Source organism: Cupressus sempervirens, chromosome 5 (genome assembly GCF_028749045.1).
Source record: "Cupressus sempervirens isolate cs-2001-9-10 chromosome 5, ASM2874904v1, whole genome shotgun sequence".
Taxonomy (NCBI): Eukaryota; Viridiplantae; Streptophyta; class Pinopsida; order Cupressales; family Cupressaceae; genus Cupressus; species Cupressus sempervirens.
The window spans coordinates 53,621,941-53,641,038 of record NC_143122.1 but is presented as its reverse complement, the minus strand read 5'-3'; positions in this window follow the sequence as shown (position 1 = coordinate 53,641,038).

Below are 19,098 nucleotides of genomic sequence, written 5' to 3'. Positions count from 1 at the left end.
ATAAAGATAGTCCTGCATTTGCATCTTCCATAACTGAAATTTTTTTCCATTAAACTTTTCAATCCTCAACTTACCCTCATCTTCCATTGCTCCCACTCAACCATGAGACTCTCGCTCAACCATGAGACCTTCTTGCAGAGGATCACTAAAAAAAATGACGATGGTTTGGTTAAAAAATGATGACCATTTGGCTCTGATACCACTTGTTAGCATTAACCTCAAACAAGAATTAATAGTTACATACAAATATAACCAATATTAGAAAATAATAGATTGCATAAAAGAGAACACAAGACACCAAGATTTAACGTGGTTCACCCAATCCCTAGGCTACATCCACCAACAACAAGTCCAATATTATTATTGTCTAGTGATTTATAACTTGATTACAATCCATAATTCCTTATAGCTCAATACCACCACAAGAACCAATTTTCACATCACACCTTATAAAAATACCTAACCCTAAGCCTTTTTATGCAATCTTTTTTATAGTTACAAAATTAGGGCTATAATTTTAGAAATATAGTAGTTGATGACTTTTATAATATAAGGTCATTTTTGGCTTTAGGGCACTGCCCCTTGACCCTATCTTAGAGGCGCTGCCCCCAAACCTCCATAGAAATAATTTGGATGGAAATTGTGCCAAATAAACCTCTGAGTCTGATTAGGCTCCAAATCACAACATGGTCCCTAGTAGTGGTGAAGGTAGCTATGCCTCCCAACCATGTAAAACCTATAGGTCCACTCCCGTTGTGCTGATAGAGATAATGATCCAACTACACTCATATAAAGAAAACTTCCATGGTTAACACTCATGCCAAATAGTGAGAGGACTACAACCAAGAGCATGAGACAATGCAAATATAGTAGGTCCTAGTTAGACACTCGATGGGTTACTATGTAGGGGCTCACATCATGGAGAATTGCTTGGCATTAGAAAGCCCAAACTTGTATTGGTAGTTACTCTCCCCAATGGAAGGAACACAATCTAGGCAGTAGCTCTCCCCAGTGAAAAGTGCATAATCCACTTTTAATTATCTTAAATTATTAACACCCAATATTTTTATTTAGTTATCACTTATTTAAAAATTCCTCTACCAACCCACAAGAAATAGCCACCAGGCTATGAGATAGAAGCCCCTCCATGTGCTACCTTACCCTACCCATGCTAATCCAATGATGAGTGCCCATAGGCATGCATTTTTCCAACCCAATCCCAAATTATTAAACTCCATCAAAGCACCAACAAGAGATCGGGCCTTGTAAGTCACCCAAAAATGTATGCACATGTACTCATGTGTGAAACACCACCATCACGAAGATCAGAACATAAGAACTAGATGAGAACACAAGCAAAATATCACTGAACAAAAATGAGCTCGAGAGGATGGATGTTGTATGTATTCTAATGCAACATGAAAGTGTAAAAATGGTTTGACTAATATCCAAACAGATGATCCAAGTCTATGACCAATCATCATGCCAAGAAAACTTGAGGAAGTAGGACAACACGCAAAATGAGATAAAAAACTCAAAAAATTCCAAAATAAAATCCATTTGGTCTTAGGGCACAAAAGCCATGAAAATCCAATAAAATTTGATTTTGGAGTCCATATGTAAAAATGGACAGCATAACGATACAAAACCCCAAACCCTCATCCTAAAACATAGGAAAATGCTCATACCCGCCCAACCGGGTAGAGCTAACATACAAAAATAGAGGGGAACACTAGTTCTCAACCTCCTGACAAATGATTAGCAAAAGTAAAAGTAGAAACAAAGCCAAAACAATAAAACAAAAGAGCCCCACCTCGTAGGCAAAAGGAGAAAAATAGGAATGTGAACTATAAAATAAAAATCCCACAAAAGTAGCCAAAAATTGAGGCAATTCAAGGTCTCTTAGAGCTAGATCCAATGAGATTGATCTCGTGACAATCCCACACTCTTAGCTCCCACAACGAATAGAGCAATAAATTCTCATGAAGAGGATTTTGGATTTTACTCTCAAACTTTTTAATTCAAAAGTGAGAAATGAGGAATTAAATTTCTCTTTGGATACTTATTTACTTTTTGCGTGAATAATGGATTAGGGCAGATAACTAGGAACCCTAGTTAAATATCTAATCAACCCAAATGAAAATAGGTGATTCTAAGAAATTGGAATTCATCTATAACAAAGCTACCATAAATTAAAAATCAAATCAATTAAAGCTCAAAAACCAAAAAAACACAGAATTTTCTTAACAACCTTCATCACAATGTGAACCTCTAAATGCATAGACACGTTCACAGGTCTAGTCACATAATACAAATGAGTCTGAATTTATCAAATCATCAGAAGGATTGATTTAAAAATTTAAATAAGACACGTTGACCATATAGGGACAACATTGGTAAAATATGAACAGCTAAATAACTAACTTTGTGTGCTATTGTCAGGGATATAAATCCTACACACTAAAACACATGATCAAGTGCAATTGCATCTAATAACATAGCCAAAGCAATAAATGATTTAAATACTCAATTTAACCATTTACTCAATTGTACCAAAATAATATATTTATGTCACTCATGCTCGCACAAAGCATAATGAAGCAAGAATGAAGTAAATAACCATAGCATTAAATCCATCACATAACCTAATCATAGATATGTCCAAATTCTGGATAACTAGATATCATCATAAAACATACTATCATCTCAAAATGGCATCATCATGCAAACATGATCAACTAAATAACATTGTAATCTAACATCTATCATATTGAAATAAAAGTATAACATCTGACCCTCGAGTCATCTCAAATGTATAACATAACATGAGTAACAAGTATCTCTTGGATCAAAATATAATAAGGTAAATATCCACAACACATAACCAATGAATCCAACATGGACAATCCATTTCTAATTATTTAAGAATTTAATAATAATTTTTAAAATAACATTAAAGACACTAAAAAACATAAGTGAACATAGTCATAAACATGACTAACCACTACTATAGGAACCTAGTCTAGTGCAATAGAGTAATAGTACACAGTGCAATCTTTGCAAACATCTCAGTGTAATCACAGAACAACATCATGATACCACATCGATCATGGTAACCACTGGTACAAACCTTAGTGAACCATATAACACATCATAATCTCATAAATCATCCATAAACATATTCAAAGTAACTAATACAGTAACATAAATCCAATCACCTCAAGGGTGTAGACCATTCATGGTCCCAACATGATCACTCACCAAGAAAGATCATCAAGTTCGCATCCATCAAGATGACTTATAGAAATAAAATGGGAGAGGCACTACACCATTGATCATTTCATTTATTATGATTTCATCCTTGTCAATAAAGAATGATATTTTTTATGCCTTTGCAACAAAGGTTCCTTCAAGTAGTCCACTATCTTTCCTTGATCCAAATAGTGAAAATTGTGTAATTGACTAAAATTTTCTCTTTGAATTCATTATAAATCCCCTTTCTATCCACCATAGACTATGGCCACAGTGAACTATAATAATGGATAAGCATGGAGTTGGGGTCTTTTAAGATGCAACCAAATATGGACACCCCCTTCCTTCCCTTAGCCAAATAGATTATGGCCTCCATATTTTTAAGTAAGTTTTGTTTATTTTGCACATATGATAAATAGATAATGCATGACCAAATCTTATTACTGACAAGATGTAATAGATGCCCATAACATAGGTATGAGCTTTAATCCTTGGTAAAGTTGGGAGCCTTCCAAACATTTTCTTGGCATTCACAAGTTCAACAGAATCGATGGCATTGGTCTAAAAACTTGGGAACTTGAAACCTGACATCTAGGTTCAAACCTTTATGTCTTCAGAATTGGACCATGGAATTACACTTCTAGACTAGTGAGCTCTTGAACTTGAACATTGGGTTTCAAATCAAATATGAACCTTGAAGTTGGACTTCTAAACTTTGAACATGGTCTTTGAACCTACATATAAAAATCTTGAACTTGAACCTTGAATCTTTATGCCTAAACTTTCTCTTCTGAATCTTAGATTGTGAGCCTCTGAAATCTACATTTTAAACTTTTGGATCTGACTCTGAACTAGGTCCAATTTCAACTAGGTCGACTAGCTATTTCTTCTTCACAAACATATAAACTTTTCAAAAGTATTGTTAGGCCAAAACTAATGTTATATGCATAAGAAATTTTGGAGGGTTCTCCATAGGGATCAATTTTAAAATTTGAAAAGTTGGGTACCAAAGGCAACCCAATAATGTTACAAACCAATGTCATTAAAATCAGTAATGATTATTACATGAAATGGTGTTTTAAATTGATGTTGTTGAAACATACTAGGATATGACAATGTGTTGAGTATCACCTATTAGTACATGCATACATGTTGAAATATGATCTCATAGGTTATGATTTTATTTTGATGATTTTACTTAATGGATACTAATCTATTTTTATGGCTTGGGTGTGTTTGAGGTTTTGTAGGTTGAAAGTGAGAGTGGCTTTAAAGTAGAGGAGGTTATTTACTCAACTATGGTAGCCAACTAGTTGCATCTTTGGTTAGACTTGAATCTCTTAATATATTATTGATTTTTATCTCTAACCTTAACCTTTTTATGATATGATTATATGGATGTTATACTCAAATTTTCATCATGTATTTTGTTTTAACCTTATTTATGTAAGATTAAATGATTTGATGAGGAATAGTGAAAGTTATAGGGTAAACATATTCCTTTTCATCAAAATAAATAATTGGTTGTAAATTATAAAACAATTTGACTAAAAATGTGAATTGTGATATTTTTTATTTTATTTTTGGGAAAAATTAGGAAGAGCTGCTATATATAAAAAAATTTAAAAGCCTTAGTTCAAAGGCTCCTGAAGGAAAGAAATAAGGAAGAAAACCCTAAATATCAACCCCATTACAAAATATAAGAATCCAAATGAAATCCTCATTTGCAAATATCAAAACTAAAGACTAACGAAGTAACTTTCCAAAGTCCCATTTTATATGAATAGAAAAAAATGCCATATTTACATATTGGACTTCCACATTTTGAAGTACAATTATAGGTTGCATCTGCATCTAAATAGTTATTATATAACTTTTCCTTCCCATGATCTTGTACAGCAATTGCAATGCCTCCAACATCCACCTCACATAGGGACTCATCAATATAAAATGCAGCTTTTAGATGAGGAATTTCCCTATATCTAAGTGTGGACTTGACTGATAGAGGGACCATTAATCTTGGTAGAAATTCCTCTCTACCAAGATTCTTCCAAAACTACTCTACCACAGCAAAGTCATATGATGCAATATGCTAGAAGACTTTCCAGACAAACTTTTAATGGAAATCCTCTCCATCAATTCCTACCAACACATGTTTATGGTTCTTTGTAGCTATGTTGACCATTTTTGGCCCACCAATATTGATGTTTTCAATAGCATCTTCAAATGATATTACATTGGATGAAGAAACCTTCTCATAAAATGAGTAACAGCTGACCACCATCAAATCAAATTCCCCAATAGGATAATTCTTAATGTCATCCATGCAAAGTCATTGATCCCTTCTTGCAAGAATTCCTCCATGCATGACAAGGTGTAAGGTTTTAATACGACCATCAAGCATCTCTAGCAATTTAATGACTTTCCCCACTTTTAGTACAAGTATCCCAACCTGTTTAAGTGCAAATGTTGTGCCACTAGCTGAACCAATTGCTAGATCTTGCTTTGACTCTATAAGTTGAGAGTGTCCCAATATAAAGCCTATTAATTTTTATGTTAAGGCCATTATTTCTCATGCTCTACTTGCCCCTGCTATGTACTACTACAAATACAATATATCTAACATAGAAATTCTTATAATGTTGGCTTACAATGAGAATGATCTTGCTACTGAGAATTTTTTCAACACTGTAATTGAAATGAGGTGCAAGGAAGAAAGGGTGGAATAAAGAAAAGGGAACCACTTGTTTCTCCTTTAAGGTATATTTTGATATTTCTTGTGAATTTCAAATCCCGTGCTTAATTAACTATAAGTGATTCTCTTCAATAATATTTCCATGAAATAGTTGATGTGATATATGCCCAATCAGAAACCTCCTCATCGTAATAACACCCCACCACACCACCACCAACATCAACCACCAAACTACTAGTCTAATAGGAGCTAACCATTATTTCTATTACCAATATAGATCTTCATACATGAGTCACATCAATTTATTATGCTCAGCCCCCATAGTATCTATGTTGTAATCTTCCACATTCTTGATAGGTAATTTTCTACCATATTGCCTTCACAGTAAGTGTGTGATGTGGCACATTCCATAAAAGAGTCCATCAATCTCCATATTTTCCGAAAATAATATAACAAATCCCTATTATAAATTGTTTTCTTAATACATGCCTAAATTATAATCATCGAATCCCCCTCAATGTGAATCTTTAATAATTTCAACTTGGTGGCAAGGACAAGCCTTGCCAATAAAGTTGAAGTCTCTACCATGTTATTTTCTGCAATAGGGATACTTTGAGATTTTAACACTATAGCCTTCCCACAATGATCTCTTATAAAAATTCCTAAACCAGAAATACCTGGATTCCCCCTCAATGCATCATAAAATTTTATTTTCACAAACCCATTTTCTGGTGGTATCTACTTAATCTTCCTTCTATCTATTCTACCTTGCTACCTCCTCATATTGAGGAAAGGTGGAATAGTAACATATTTCCATCTCTTCACAATGGTTTCATCCCAATTGGTATATATAATTTTCCCATCTCTATTCCTAATATTTACACTCACTTTTTCAAAGATAGAGCCCACACAATTTGTGATGGTGCGAACTTCTAAATAGATCCTAAAAGTGCATTCAAATACAACAATGATCATGCTTGAAATAATTACCAAATTTTCCTTGGTAGAGACATGACAAAACTTAATTTCTATAAAATCCAATGCCAGTATTGTTGTGAAAATTCACACTTTATAAATAAGTGATTAGCATCTTCTCATTCAACCTTACAAAGTGTGCATTTGAACTTTCATGAAATGTTGAGTTTTTCTATTCTGTCGCTAGTCAAAGCTCTTTTTTTAATGTTAACCATGTAAAATAATTGGCTTTTGGTAATGTGTTGTCATTCTAGCAAATAGCATAGGCTCTCTACTTAGTAATATTTTCTGACAATTGGTTATATGTAGTGATGTAATTGTTGTCATTAATGGCAACACATGATGTACATAATGGTATAACCCCAATCAGTTATAACTTTGTCAAAAACCAATTTCTTCTCTAATTTAGTTGTTTGACATTTTGTTAAACACTTTGCAAGTAAGCTATGATACCAATGTAATATCCCTTGCCCAAGTTGACTGATTTTAGCTTAAGGAATATTGTCAAACACTTGTACGTTGCCTTTCTCATTCCTATTTTTTTGTGTTTCTGATTTGTTTCATATAGTTTGAATGATGCTAAGAAATTTAGAATTTTTGCAAATGATATTAAAATACCTCTTACAATGAACTAATATGCAGGTGTAGCTTTTTTTGGTATTTTCAATGCATATACATGAAAACTAGATATAGAATGCATACCTACAACCAACTAACATTTTGACAAACAATTGGCATACAACTATTATGCTAATCATATATGCTATTAGATGGAAAAAAAATCAAACATGTGGTATGTAACATATATCTCCTCTATTGAATTCATTCCCATGTACAATGTTGCTATGAATTTGCCAAGACCAATGGGCTTATAATGATGACTACAACAATGCCAAATTTGATTCTGAGTTATCACTTACAAAAAGAAAATTATATGCCTAAGATTGTAATGCTAACTACTAAGAGTTGCAAGAGGAACCTAGTAATAGTGGTGCCCAAGAATGCAAATAAAAGTTTCAATCAGAATCAAGCATAAATACTATAGTGCGACACTATTCACACTTACTGTAGTAGCAAGGAAAAAATGATTACTAATGGTTGTCACAGATGAATCTTTAGGTTTGCACTCAATAGTCCTTCAATATTCTTCAAACCCTTCAATTATTCCTTAATTTTAGGCACAAATAGAACTCCTGAATGAAGCACTCCTGAATGCCAAATTCAGTGAATTTTTCACCACCTCAAATGGTTGCAACACTGAAGAATCAATGCTCTCCAATGGCTAACTGAAATAGAAACTCTTAGTTTCTTCTCCTAAGTTCATATCAAATGCAATTGACAATAATTGGATGCCTAACAATGAAGCTCTTGCCTATTTTTATTATTTTCCTTCACCCTTCTAGAAGGAAATAAAATATTATTTATTTGCACTCTCTAGAAGCTTCCCCCTTTCCAATACAATAATTAGTTGTGCTTCTAAAAAATGCACTCTATAGAAAATTTAATTAATTAAATATAAAGTCACCTTTAGATTTATTTATTTCTCCTTATTTCTCCACTTAGCCTTCAAAGAATGAAAAGCTAAGAACTCGATTGAGGGACTAAAAGATGGGAAACATTACATATACTTTCAAAAAACCTCAGAAATAAAGATACTTAGCTTTTGGTACTCTGAAAATTGTCTAAGTATGAAATTGGTTTACAATAGTACATTGTTTTATATGTAAAATGTTTCTAACATCATATTATGACTAGTTAAGATAAATGGTGATAATATAAATGTTGATGATGATGTGTATAACCTTAGACATCAGTATGAATAGTACAAAAAAGAGATATTCACAATTTACCAGTGAAACAGAACAACAAAATTAAAGGGAAAGAAATTATTTTGTTACCTGACCAATTAGGGCTGACATCCTAGATGTTTACCCTAATTTGGAAAATTATATTGTGGTCCTAGCTAACCTAGCAATAATTTGTGAAAAAGCATGATGTTTATACAAAGGATATCTTGCATGAAGTAAAGTGTAATTGTATTGTGATAAGTGAAATGCAAACTTTTTGTGAAGCAATATATATGAAGTTTTTGAGAACCTGATTTCATGATCAAAGATTGAGGTGAGGTCAGAGACCATTCAAAAAACAAGGTAAAACATCTATATACTTGAAGATTAATTACTTGTTTAAGCAGTGAATTCTTCTTGTAATTGGAAGTGTATGTTTGGGAAATGAGCTCTTCTTGCATCCAATGTACTACAACTCCTAACAGGGACTCTCTATACTAAATTTTCTCATTGAATCCTAACAGGGTCCATCACCTAACAAGAAACATATATATTAGTATATTATCTAGTGGGTATCATCCTCACCGAGGTTTTCCCTTGGCCAGGGTTTCCCTAGTTAACAAAATATGGTGTTATGAGTTCTCTTTATGCATGGTTATCATTATAGTTGAACATTACTTGTTTAATTTCTTATGAATGGTTCAAAGTTATTAATAATATCCAGTTGGCAACAAAATTTTGTAGAATATTGATTCACTCCCCCTCTCTGTATTCCTTATTTCTAACAACATTTTTCTCCATCTATTTAATAGCTCTATACCCTTCTTTGATTTAATACCTCCCATCCTTTATTGAGGCTCAGAATATTTTATCTTTTTTATTACTCAAATAGACTCTCCTACTATGCAAAACTTCTTTGAACATTAGCTTGTAGCTATCAGATATAGAAAAGTTAATCAGGTCTTTCCATATTTCTAACCTTGTCTCAATCTCAATATAATTCACATAATCAACCAACTTATTTTCCCAATAACCTTTAAATATTTGCATTGTTAAAACTAACTTTATTAATTGAATTAAAGGTGGAAACCCCATTCCATGAGTCTTCCCAGAAGTTTATACAAGTTCCATCATTCACTTCCCAAGAGGAAAACTTTTTGATAACCTCCTTGGATGCAGTCATAAAGTTCCAAACAACAGAACCTTTGGGTAGTGTTGAAGCAAACAAGATTCTCATTGAATCACTAGAATCCAAATACTTACTTTGCATTATCTTACTCCAAACACTATTAAGCTTTTTGTATATCTACCAAACTAGTTTCCTAGCATATGCCTTGTTTCTACTATCATAATTGTCATGGTATTGGTCAAAATGTAGTTGATTGTAGGAAACCTAAATATGATAATGATAGAACAAATAGTAGAATGTTTGGAATCACTAACCCTCTAGATAGAAGAAGTTATAATGAAAGGATGTGAAGATAAAGTAGACCTTATGAAGAAAGGAAGTAGATCATGTGTTATAATTGCAACAACTTTGGATACATAGCCCAAAATTGTCAAGCACCTATTGATCAACAAAATCCTAGAAGCAGAACCCTAGTACGTCAATTATGCAACAATTTTGTACATATAGAAAAGTACTATAGAATTGATAGAAGAAATAATGTAAGGAACTTTGGAAATGAAAAAAGGAATCATGGAAGAAACTTTGGAAAAAAAAGCAACAATGGAAAGAACTTCGGAAATTATAGAAGGAATCATGAAAGTAACTCCAAAACTAAGAAAGATAATGAAGAACAAAAAAATGTTGTTAGTGAACTTCAAAAAAAATTAATGAGGCATTTGTAAAGGGATTAGATATTTCAAAAGAAAATTTAGATGATGCTAATATAGGAAAATTGAAGTTAGTAATTGAGTTTAATTCAACCAAGTTGAATTAAGCTTGTTCACAACACCAAAATTGGAAACTTCATTTAGAAATTGAGCTATGAGTAGAGAGGTTGAGAGAAGATGTATCTTGATGAGTTTGGATTATAGCTAAGCTCGCTTGCAATTTGGAGCTTATTGAAAAGAGTTGTGAAGGAAATAAGAGCTATTGTTATAACAGAGAAAGTTTACTTTATGACATAAGATGAAATCTATGTTTCTACAGAAAATTTCATGAAGTGAAGTTTTTTGGAGCATTTTCATGATGAAAGGAAGCTATGGTGAACCTTGTATAGTATTTGAAAATTGGAAAATTTTTAGATTACAATAAAAACAAGTTTTGAAGGGGCCCCGAAACCCTTTAACAAAAATAGAAAAGATAAAGCATTAAAGTCCACCAAGTTTTACAAGGACCTGAAACCTACTAAGAAACAACATCAACATCCAGGTTTTACAGGGACCTAAAACCACATAAAAATATCCAATAAAAGTATCTAGGTTTTACAAGGACCTAGAACCTAGTTTAAAGACTAGATAAAAACCAGTAAAAAGGACCAAAAACATAAACCATTAACCACAACCAACAAAAAAGACCAAAAGTTGAGACAAAAACCAGAGATCAAAACCTAGTGAGAGCTGCTACTACAACTCTTTGATCATTTTGATAACCTCTTTTCTAATCTCTACAATTTCTTGAATGGAATCAACAACCGAAACACCGGCAGACTCCTAAGCCAACTTTCGAGAACTCTACCGGGTTCTCTTGCTTGGACCCCCTAGTGATATGATCTCTTCATTTGTGCATTTTCCAAGACTGGTAGCTGCAGCACAGATACTAGAAGTCACGTGTTCCATTTTATTACCACTTTTCTTAATAAGCATTTAGAGGTTTTTTTCATAACCCTTGAGTTTGTTTGGGATGTTTCCCACCTGCATTTCCAACTAGCTAATTTTGGCATGGTCAATATCCTAGTTTTGTTGCACAATATCCATTTTCTTTTTTAGACCCATTATTTCATTATATATCCATGAATCAAATTGAAGAATGGAATTGGCTTTTTGCTTAGTAGAATGCAAAAAGGAAAGCATAGTTTCCCTCTGCGAAGAATCATTCTTGTCCTCTTCCACAACCTCTCTGGTAGGAGAAGCAGTCTTATCTGTCTATTCCTCCTCCCTTATGGTAGTAGGGTCCTCATTTTTCTCTTGTTCCATAAACTCTCTGGTGGGTGAAGCAATCTTAACAGTTTGATCCTCCTTCCTCATAGTAACAGGGTCCTCTTTAGCCTTTTCCATCTCTTCTTCACTAGCATCAGTATCACTCTAATTACCCTCATCACCAGTATTACCCTATTCTTTATTTTCTTCACTGTTTTCTTATTCATCCTCTTTCCCACTTTTTCCTTTTTTCTTTGAGTAACCTTCCAAGTTAGAACTAAAATCTCCAACATCTGTGTTTTCCTCTTCCTCTATAGTATCATCCTCTTTCCTTTCAGAGTTCTCAAACTCAGTGTTCAGTTCCACCTTGTCCTTTTGAGAATGCAAGGGTTTTTGTTTGAGAATCCTCTTCTTACCCTTAACATTCTCTTCATTCTTATTCTTTTTAGAATGAGAATCAGTAATAGAACCCTTATTTTTATCTAATGAAGGAGTGGAAACAATGGACTTGCTTTTACAATAACCCTCAATAAGGAGAATTAAACCTTCATGTAAAATAGGATGTGACTCCTTCTTCCTATAAGCATGCAGACATTGAAGCAAAGAAAACTGCAAATAGAAAGGAAACCAAAGTCTATTCTTATGTTTGAAATGACTAAGAAAGACAAAATAAAATTTATGTACTCTTTTATTTCTACCATCCAGAATGAAATACTCACGAGTACAGGAGAGCACATCCTACCAAATTTCCTTTATCTACTCCAAATCGTAGAAATCTCCACTTTTTTCTAGATTTTTCTCCTTAGCATCCATTTTAGGAAATTTTTTGAAAGAAACATTTGAAATGTTGGTTTGTTTAGTGAACTGTATGCCTTCCGTGGGTAAACCTGTGATCTCAGCTATGAAGTCCTCCGTTAATTTCACAGTAACACCATGTACAGAGACTCTGTCCTCAGTCTAGTTTTTGAAAAAGGTCATGGTGACATGCGGTTTGAACCTATGAAAGCATTCCAAATAATTGGTCACCTTCCCCTTCTACAAAATCTTCCAAACATCCTTCCTAGCCTTCCATTCATTGTAATTTTTGGGTTCTTGTTTATGTGGCTCACCTCCCATTTTTAGAGAATTACAGAGAATGTCTAAAACTAGAAGCAGTCAAAAGTCAAAACCAAATAAGTTAAACAGATACTAAATATTCATCAAATCACATAAAACCCACTTTAGAAATGATACGTGCAAATTCGCCTTGTAATCACATAAATGTACCTCCTTGGGAAAGGAACACTAACAGTCGTAGGCCCACTACCAAAAATCATTAAATTTCTATTCTTGGCATATCTTTCCCACCTTTGCATGAGTAACATCATAATTAATAAGGGCTTTAAGATCAACATGCTTGTTCAGCTCACCAATCCACATCATTTTATAACCCATTTGGACTGCATAATTGGTAACCCAGTTAGCTACCCCATTAGCCTCACGATAAGTGTGGGATATTATAACTTTTTCAAATTTATTAATTAGAGATTTAATCTCCATGACTATTGCCTCAATTGACCAAGTAATTGAATTTTTTTTATTGACATGTTAATAATATTTAACGAGTCACCTTCCAACCATAGTTTAGGGTAACCCGAATCAACTGCTAACTTCATAGTGTATAGAGCAGCAGTAGCTTCAGCAATGTGGCTATTAGAATTACCTATAGGAACTGCAATGACATCAATTATATTGCTAGCATGATCTCTTAAGACCCCTCCACATCTTACTCTTCTCGGATTGCCCTTTGCAGCACCATCAAAGTTCCCTTTAATCCATCCATTAGGGGTAGTATTTCGTCTAGAAGTTAATCTTGGGTTATGAATTTTCAAAATAGGACCTTGTGATCACAAAGGATTGTCAATTTGAAAATTTTGAACAACTTTCCTTTGAGATTTGAAATTTTCCTTTATTGTTGTAACAATATTTTGTCCAAGCACCCATCCTGGAAAATCTTTATTTCTAAAAATTATAGTATTTCTTTCTTTCCAGATACCCTGCCAATGATGGGGAAGAGTTATTTTCCATATTAGTTCAACATTAGGATCCCTAGAAGGACACTTCTAACTTTTAAAACAAAGTTCAACATTGTTTTGATGAACCCAAGTTATATTCTAGTAATTGAGAATCTTAGTCCAAAATTGTTGACTGTAAAAATAGTTCAAGAACAAATGGTCTCTATCTTCAAATCCATTTTTACATAAGGTACATCTATTTACCACATAAATACCTCTTTTTGCAGATTATCTTGAGTGAGGATTTTATTTTGAATCATAATCTAGTAGAAAATGTTTATTTTAGGTATGAGACCCTTAATCCAAGCTTGAGACCAAAAAGGATGATTAGTCTTCTCTCTAGAAGTAAAGAGAGTAGAAACTTTAAATTGACCACTAGGATCAGCATTCTATATCATCTCAGCATTCTATATCATCTCATCCTCATAAGTAGGATATAGAGAAAAAAAATTTAGACTTAATTGTATGTTATTGAAGCCTTGATCAATATCAGTCAATTTCACCCAAGAATTGTTATGTCAGTAATGACTCACTAAAATGCCATACCTTTGCTTACATATGTCAACTTGAGTAGTATCTTGAAAGTCTTATAACAAAGGATGATCCATTAACCAAACATCTTCCCAATATCTCACATTTTGCCCATTTCCAATTTTCTAGAAACAACCCTTTCCAAGAGTATTCTTTGTCCCCCTAAACTGCTCCCCATATGGTAGATGAATGAAGGACATCACGAGAAGAAAGAAAATCAGCTAAAGTATTAACATTGAAAAGGTACTTATGTTTCCATATGGTACTCCATTCTTTGTCATCATGATAAGTTATCCATCCTTGTTTAGCCAAAAGGGCTCTATTCATACTTCTTATTGTCCTGATTCCTAGTCCACCTTCTCTAATAGGCTTACAGACTTGATCCCAAGAATTTAAGGCAATCTCTTTTTTTCCTCAATCCCAGTCCATAAAAAAATTACTCTAAATTTTTTCAATAGTATCTGCAAATTTCTTTGGAATTCTAAGAAGGCTCAAAGCATAAGTTGGTATACTTTGAAGACAAGCTTTGAGAAGAGTTAATTTACTTGTCTAACTTAGAATATTTCCTTTCCATCCTGCCAACTTCTTATTGAATTTATTTATGAGATCTTCTCAGAAGGAATCAGGGACTTTCAAACCTAAAGGTAGACCTAAATAGATTAAAGGGAAAGATCCTATAAAACACCCAAGGATATTAGCAATTTTATTCTATCTAGGAAAAGAGGTGTTAATAAAAAACACAACACTTTTATTCCAATTAATCAATTGACCCGAAGTTGAAGAATACAAATTTAGAGCTTGCTTCAAATTTATGGCTTCATTGACTTCATATTTACCCATAAAGATTGTATCATCAACAATCTAACCATGAGAGCAAATAAGAGGTTGGGAAGAAGGTTGCAAACCTTTAATAACACCTTTTTTAACCAAATACCCTATGTATCTCCCTAGACAATCAACCATAATAACAAAAAGAATGGGGGATAAACGGTCTCCTTGTCTCAAACAATGGGAAGGATTGAAAAAATGAGAAGAACTAACATTGACCAAGACAACTATAGAAGAGGTTGAAATCAACTGATAAATAACTCCAACAACATTATGGTCAAAACCAAAAGCATGTAAAATTTTGGATAGGAAAGCCCATTCAACTCTATCATAGGCCTTAGCAATGTCCACTTTCATAATAAACCCCTGATTATTGGAACAGGACAAAGAATGAATATTCTCATGGGCCGAGATAACAGAATTAAGAATTTGTCTACTTGGGATGAAGCCATTTTGCTGATTAGCAATAATTGAAGGAATCACCAGAAATAATCTAGAAGTAAGGACTTTGGAAATAATCTTATAGAGAGAATTCAAGGTTGATTAGTCTAAACTAATTAGGAGAATTAGCTCCAATCTTCTCGGCAATCAAACAGAGGAATGTGGAATTGATTTCCTTTAGCATTTTTTTTACTCCATAAAATTCCTTCACAGCATCACACACATCTTTTCCAACAAGTTTCCATAATTTCTAGAAGAAGAACATAGGAAAACCATTTGGTTGATGTTCTTTGTCTCCTCCTAGAGAACAAACTGCTTTGAAATTGTTTTCATCTTGTAAGGAAACTCAGGTGCGGAAACAACGTCCTACACTAATCTCTTAAGAGAAGTATGGTGCAAATCCTATTAAAATCTTTTACACTTACAGATTCAATATCATGTAAACAACAATATTTCAGCCAAGCAAGCATAAATAAAATAACAGAGAAAGAAACACATAACACAAAGATTTTCCGATGGGGAAAAACCTTTCGGTAAAACAACCCCACCCCTCCAGAACCTACACAATGTATTATCTTTCTCAAATTTATCAATTGCCACATGTCTTTACCTGTCATTGAATTTTCCTAACATAGCTCTTATGTGTCATAGGAATCCGTCATAACCATTTTAGTGATGATCTCCTTATACACAATTCAAGATGCCAACACATCAACATTATTTGCAAAAAATACATTTTAAAAAACAAATAATAAGAATAGGAATTATCCAAGGTTGAGACACCTTATTCCTAACATTCTCCCACCTGTTGAACACCTTGTAAGAGCTACAGGAACATAACAAGAACTAACCGCTATAGGCCAAAAGGCCCATAGACTCTGAACACCATCTGAACTTCTCAGTGCCCACTGGTTTCGTTAATGCATCTGCAACATTCTTCACAGTATCTACCTTCTCCAAATTTACCTTTCCAGCTTCCACCATATCTCTCACAAAGTGAAACTGCACATCAATGTGCTTTGTTGTGGCATGGAAAGTTGGATTCTTCGCAAGGAAAATAGCGCTCTGACTGTCACACCAAATGGTAATTTATTCTGCATCAACACCAACATCAGAACACAATCTCTTAAGCCAAAAAGCTTTCTTATAAGCATGAGTAGCAGCCATGTACTCAGCTTCTGTAGTGGACAAAGCAACCACAGGTTGTCGCTTGCTCATCCAACTAATGGCACCACCAAATATAGTGAACACATAAGCACTGGTGGATCTCCTGCAGTCAATATCACCTGCCCAATCCGAATCCACAAACCCAAGAATACAAACTAAATGTGGAGATCCGAAAGAGTTACCATGATAACATATGGAGTAATCTGATATACCCCTCAAAAATCTAAATACTCGCTTAACTACATCCCGATGTACCCATCCAAGATTAGCCATAAACTAACTCATGACTCTCACTACTTGGGCAATGTCTGGTCTAGTATAGACCATAACATACATAAGACTGCCAACTACACTAGCATAAGTTACTCTACTCATGTCCTCCACCTCACTAGGAGATTTTGGACAATCATCTATAGATAACTTTGTTTCCATAGAAATAGGAACACATAGTGGTCTACAATCTGCCATGTTGAACCTGTCCAACACAGACTTCACATACTTACTCTGACTCAACCAAAGTTTTCTGTTAGACTTGTCTCTACTAATTTCCATACCCAAGATGTACCTAGCTACCCCAAGATCTTTCATCTCAAACTGTGCTGACAACTAAGATTTAAAATTAGAAATCATACCCTTACCCTTCCCAAACACTAACATATCATCAACATATAATGCAACAATAAGAAGGCGATCATTTTCAACTCTGAAATAAACAAAATGACTGATTTTGATCTTATAAATCCAATTGATAACGCAAAGGCATCAAACTTAAGGTACCACATCCTAGGAGATTTCTTCAAACCATATAGAGATTTCTTTAATCTACAAACTAAAGATTCTTTACTTTTAACAATGTAGTGCTCAGGCTGTGACATATAAATCTCTTCCTCCAAATCACCATGAAGGAAAGTTGTCTTCACATTCATCTATTCTATCTCTAAATCATATGATGCAACAAGAGATAACACAAATATAATGGATGTCAACTTTGCAACAAGAGATAATATTTCACCATAATCTATTCCCTCTACCCATGAATACCCCTTTGCAACCACTCTAGCTTTGTACCTTTCAACACTTCCATCTGCACAAAATTTCTTCTTGAACACCCATTTATAGCCAACAAGTTTTCTCCCTTTAGGCAAAGGTACAAGGTCTCATTTTTTTTTTTCTCTAATGAAGCCATCTCATCATCCATAGCCTCAATCCAAGAACCTGCATCTTCCATGCCAAAATCCTCTTTCACATATCTAGGCTCATTAGTGTTAGTAATCAAAGCAAAAGCACAACTAGAATCTAACATAGAATAACCAAACCTTTTTGGTTGCTTTTGTTCCCTAGTGGATCTCCTCAAGGGCTATATTTGAGATTGTTCTTCCTCTTCTTCTAAACTATCAAAGCTGCTAGAGCTCTCCTCATCATTAGACCCAACATGGTCTCTCTGTTCAGTCTTCTCAGGGGCAGGAGGCAACTGAACAACATCTTTTTTTTTTTCTTTTTCATCTAGTTGTAGCACAATAGGAGAAGATGTTAGCTCTCTAAAAATAACATTTCTATTATACAACACCTTACTAGTCACAGGATCCCAAAGCTTGTATCCTTTCACACTAGCACTATATCCGATGAAAATATATTTAACAGCTTTTTTTTCCAACTTAGATATTTTCTCCTTTGGAACATGTGCATAAGCTTCACAACCAAAAACATGAAGATTTCTAATTGAAGGCTTCTTACCAGACCACACCTCCATGGGTGTCTTACCAACAAGGGTTGATGTAGGAGATCTATTAACTAGATAGCAAGCAGTGGCCACAGCTTTGGCCTAAAACCTTTGTTCTAAACCACCTCCACTAAGCATACTCATAGCCTTCTCCATCAGTGTCCTGTTCATTCTCTCTACAACTTCATTTTTCTATGGGGTATAAGGAGTTGTCTTATGCCTCTTGATACCTTGTTCTTTATAGAATTGTTCAAACTTTGTTGAGCAAAACTCACCACCATTGTTAGTTCTCACACACTTAATCTTCTCGCTAGTTTGATTCTCTACAAGGGCTTTAAATTCCTTGAATTGACTAAAGACTTGTGTCTTACTTTTAAGGGAATAAATCCCTGTCCTTCTACTATAATCATCTATGAAAGATACAAAAAATACTTGGACTTGGAGATTGAAGAAACTTTTATAGGACCAAATACATCAGAATGAATAAGATCCAAAACATCAGAAGATTTGTGAGAACTAGAGTAAAATTGAACACAATTTTGTTTACCATAGACACAGTGTTCA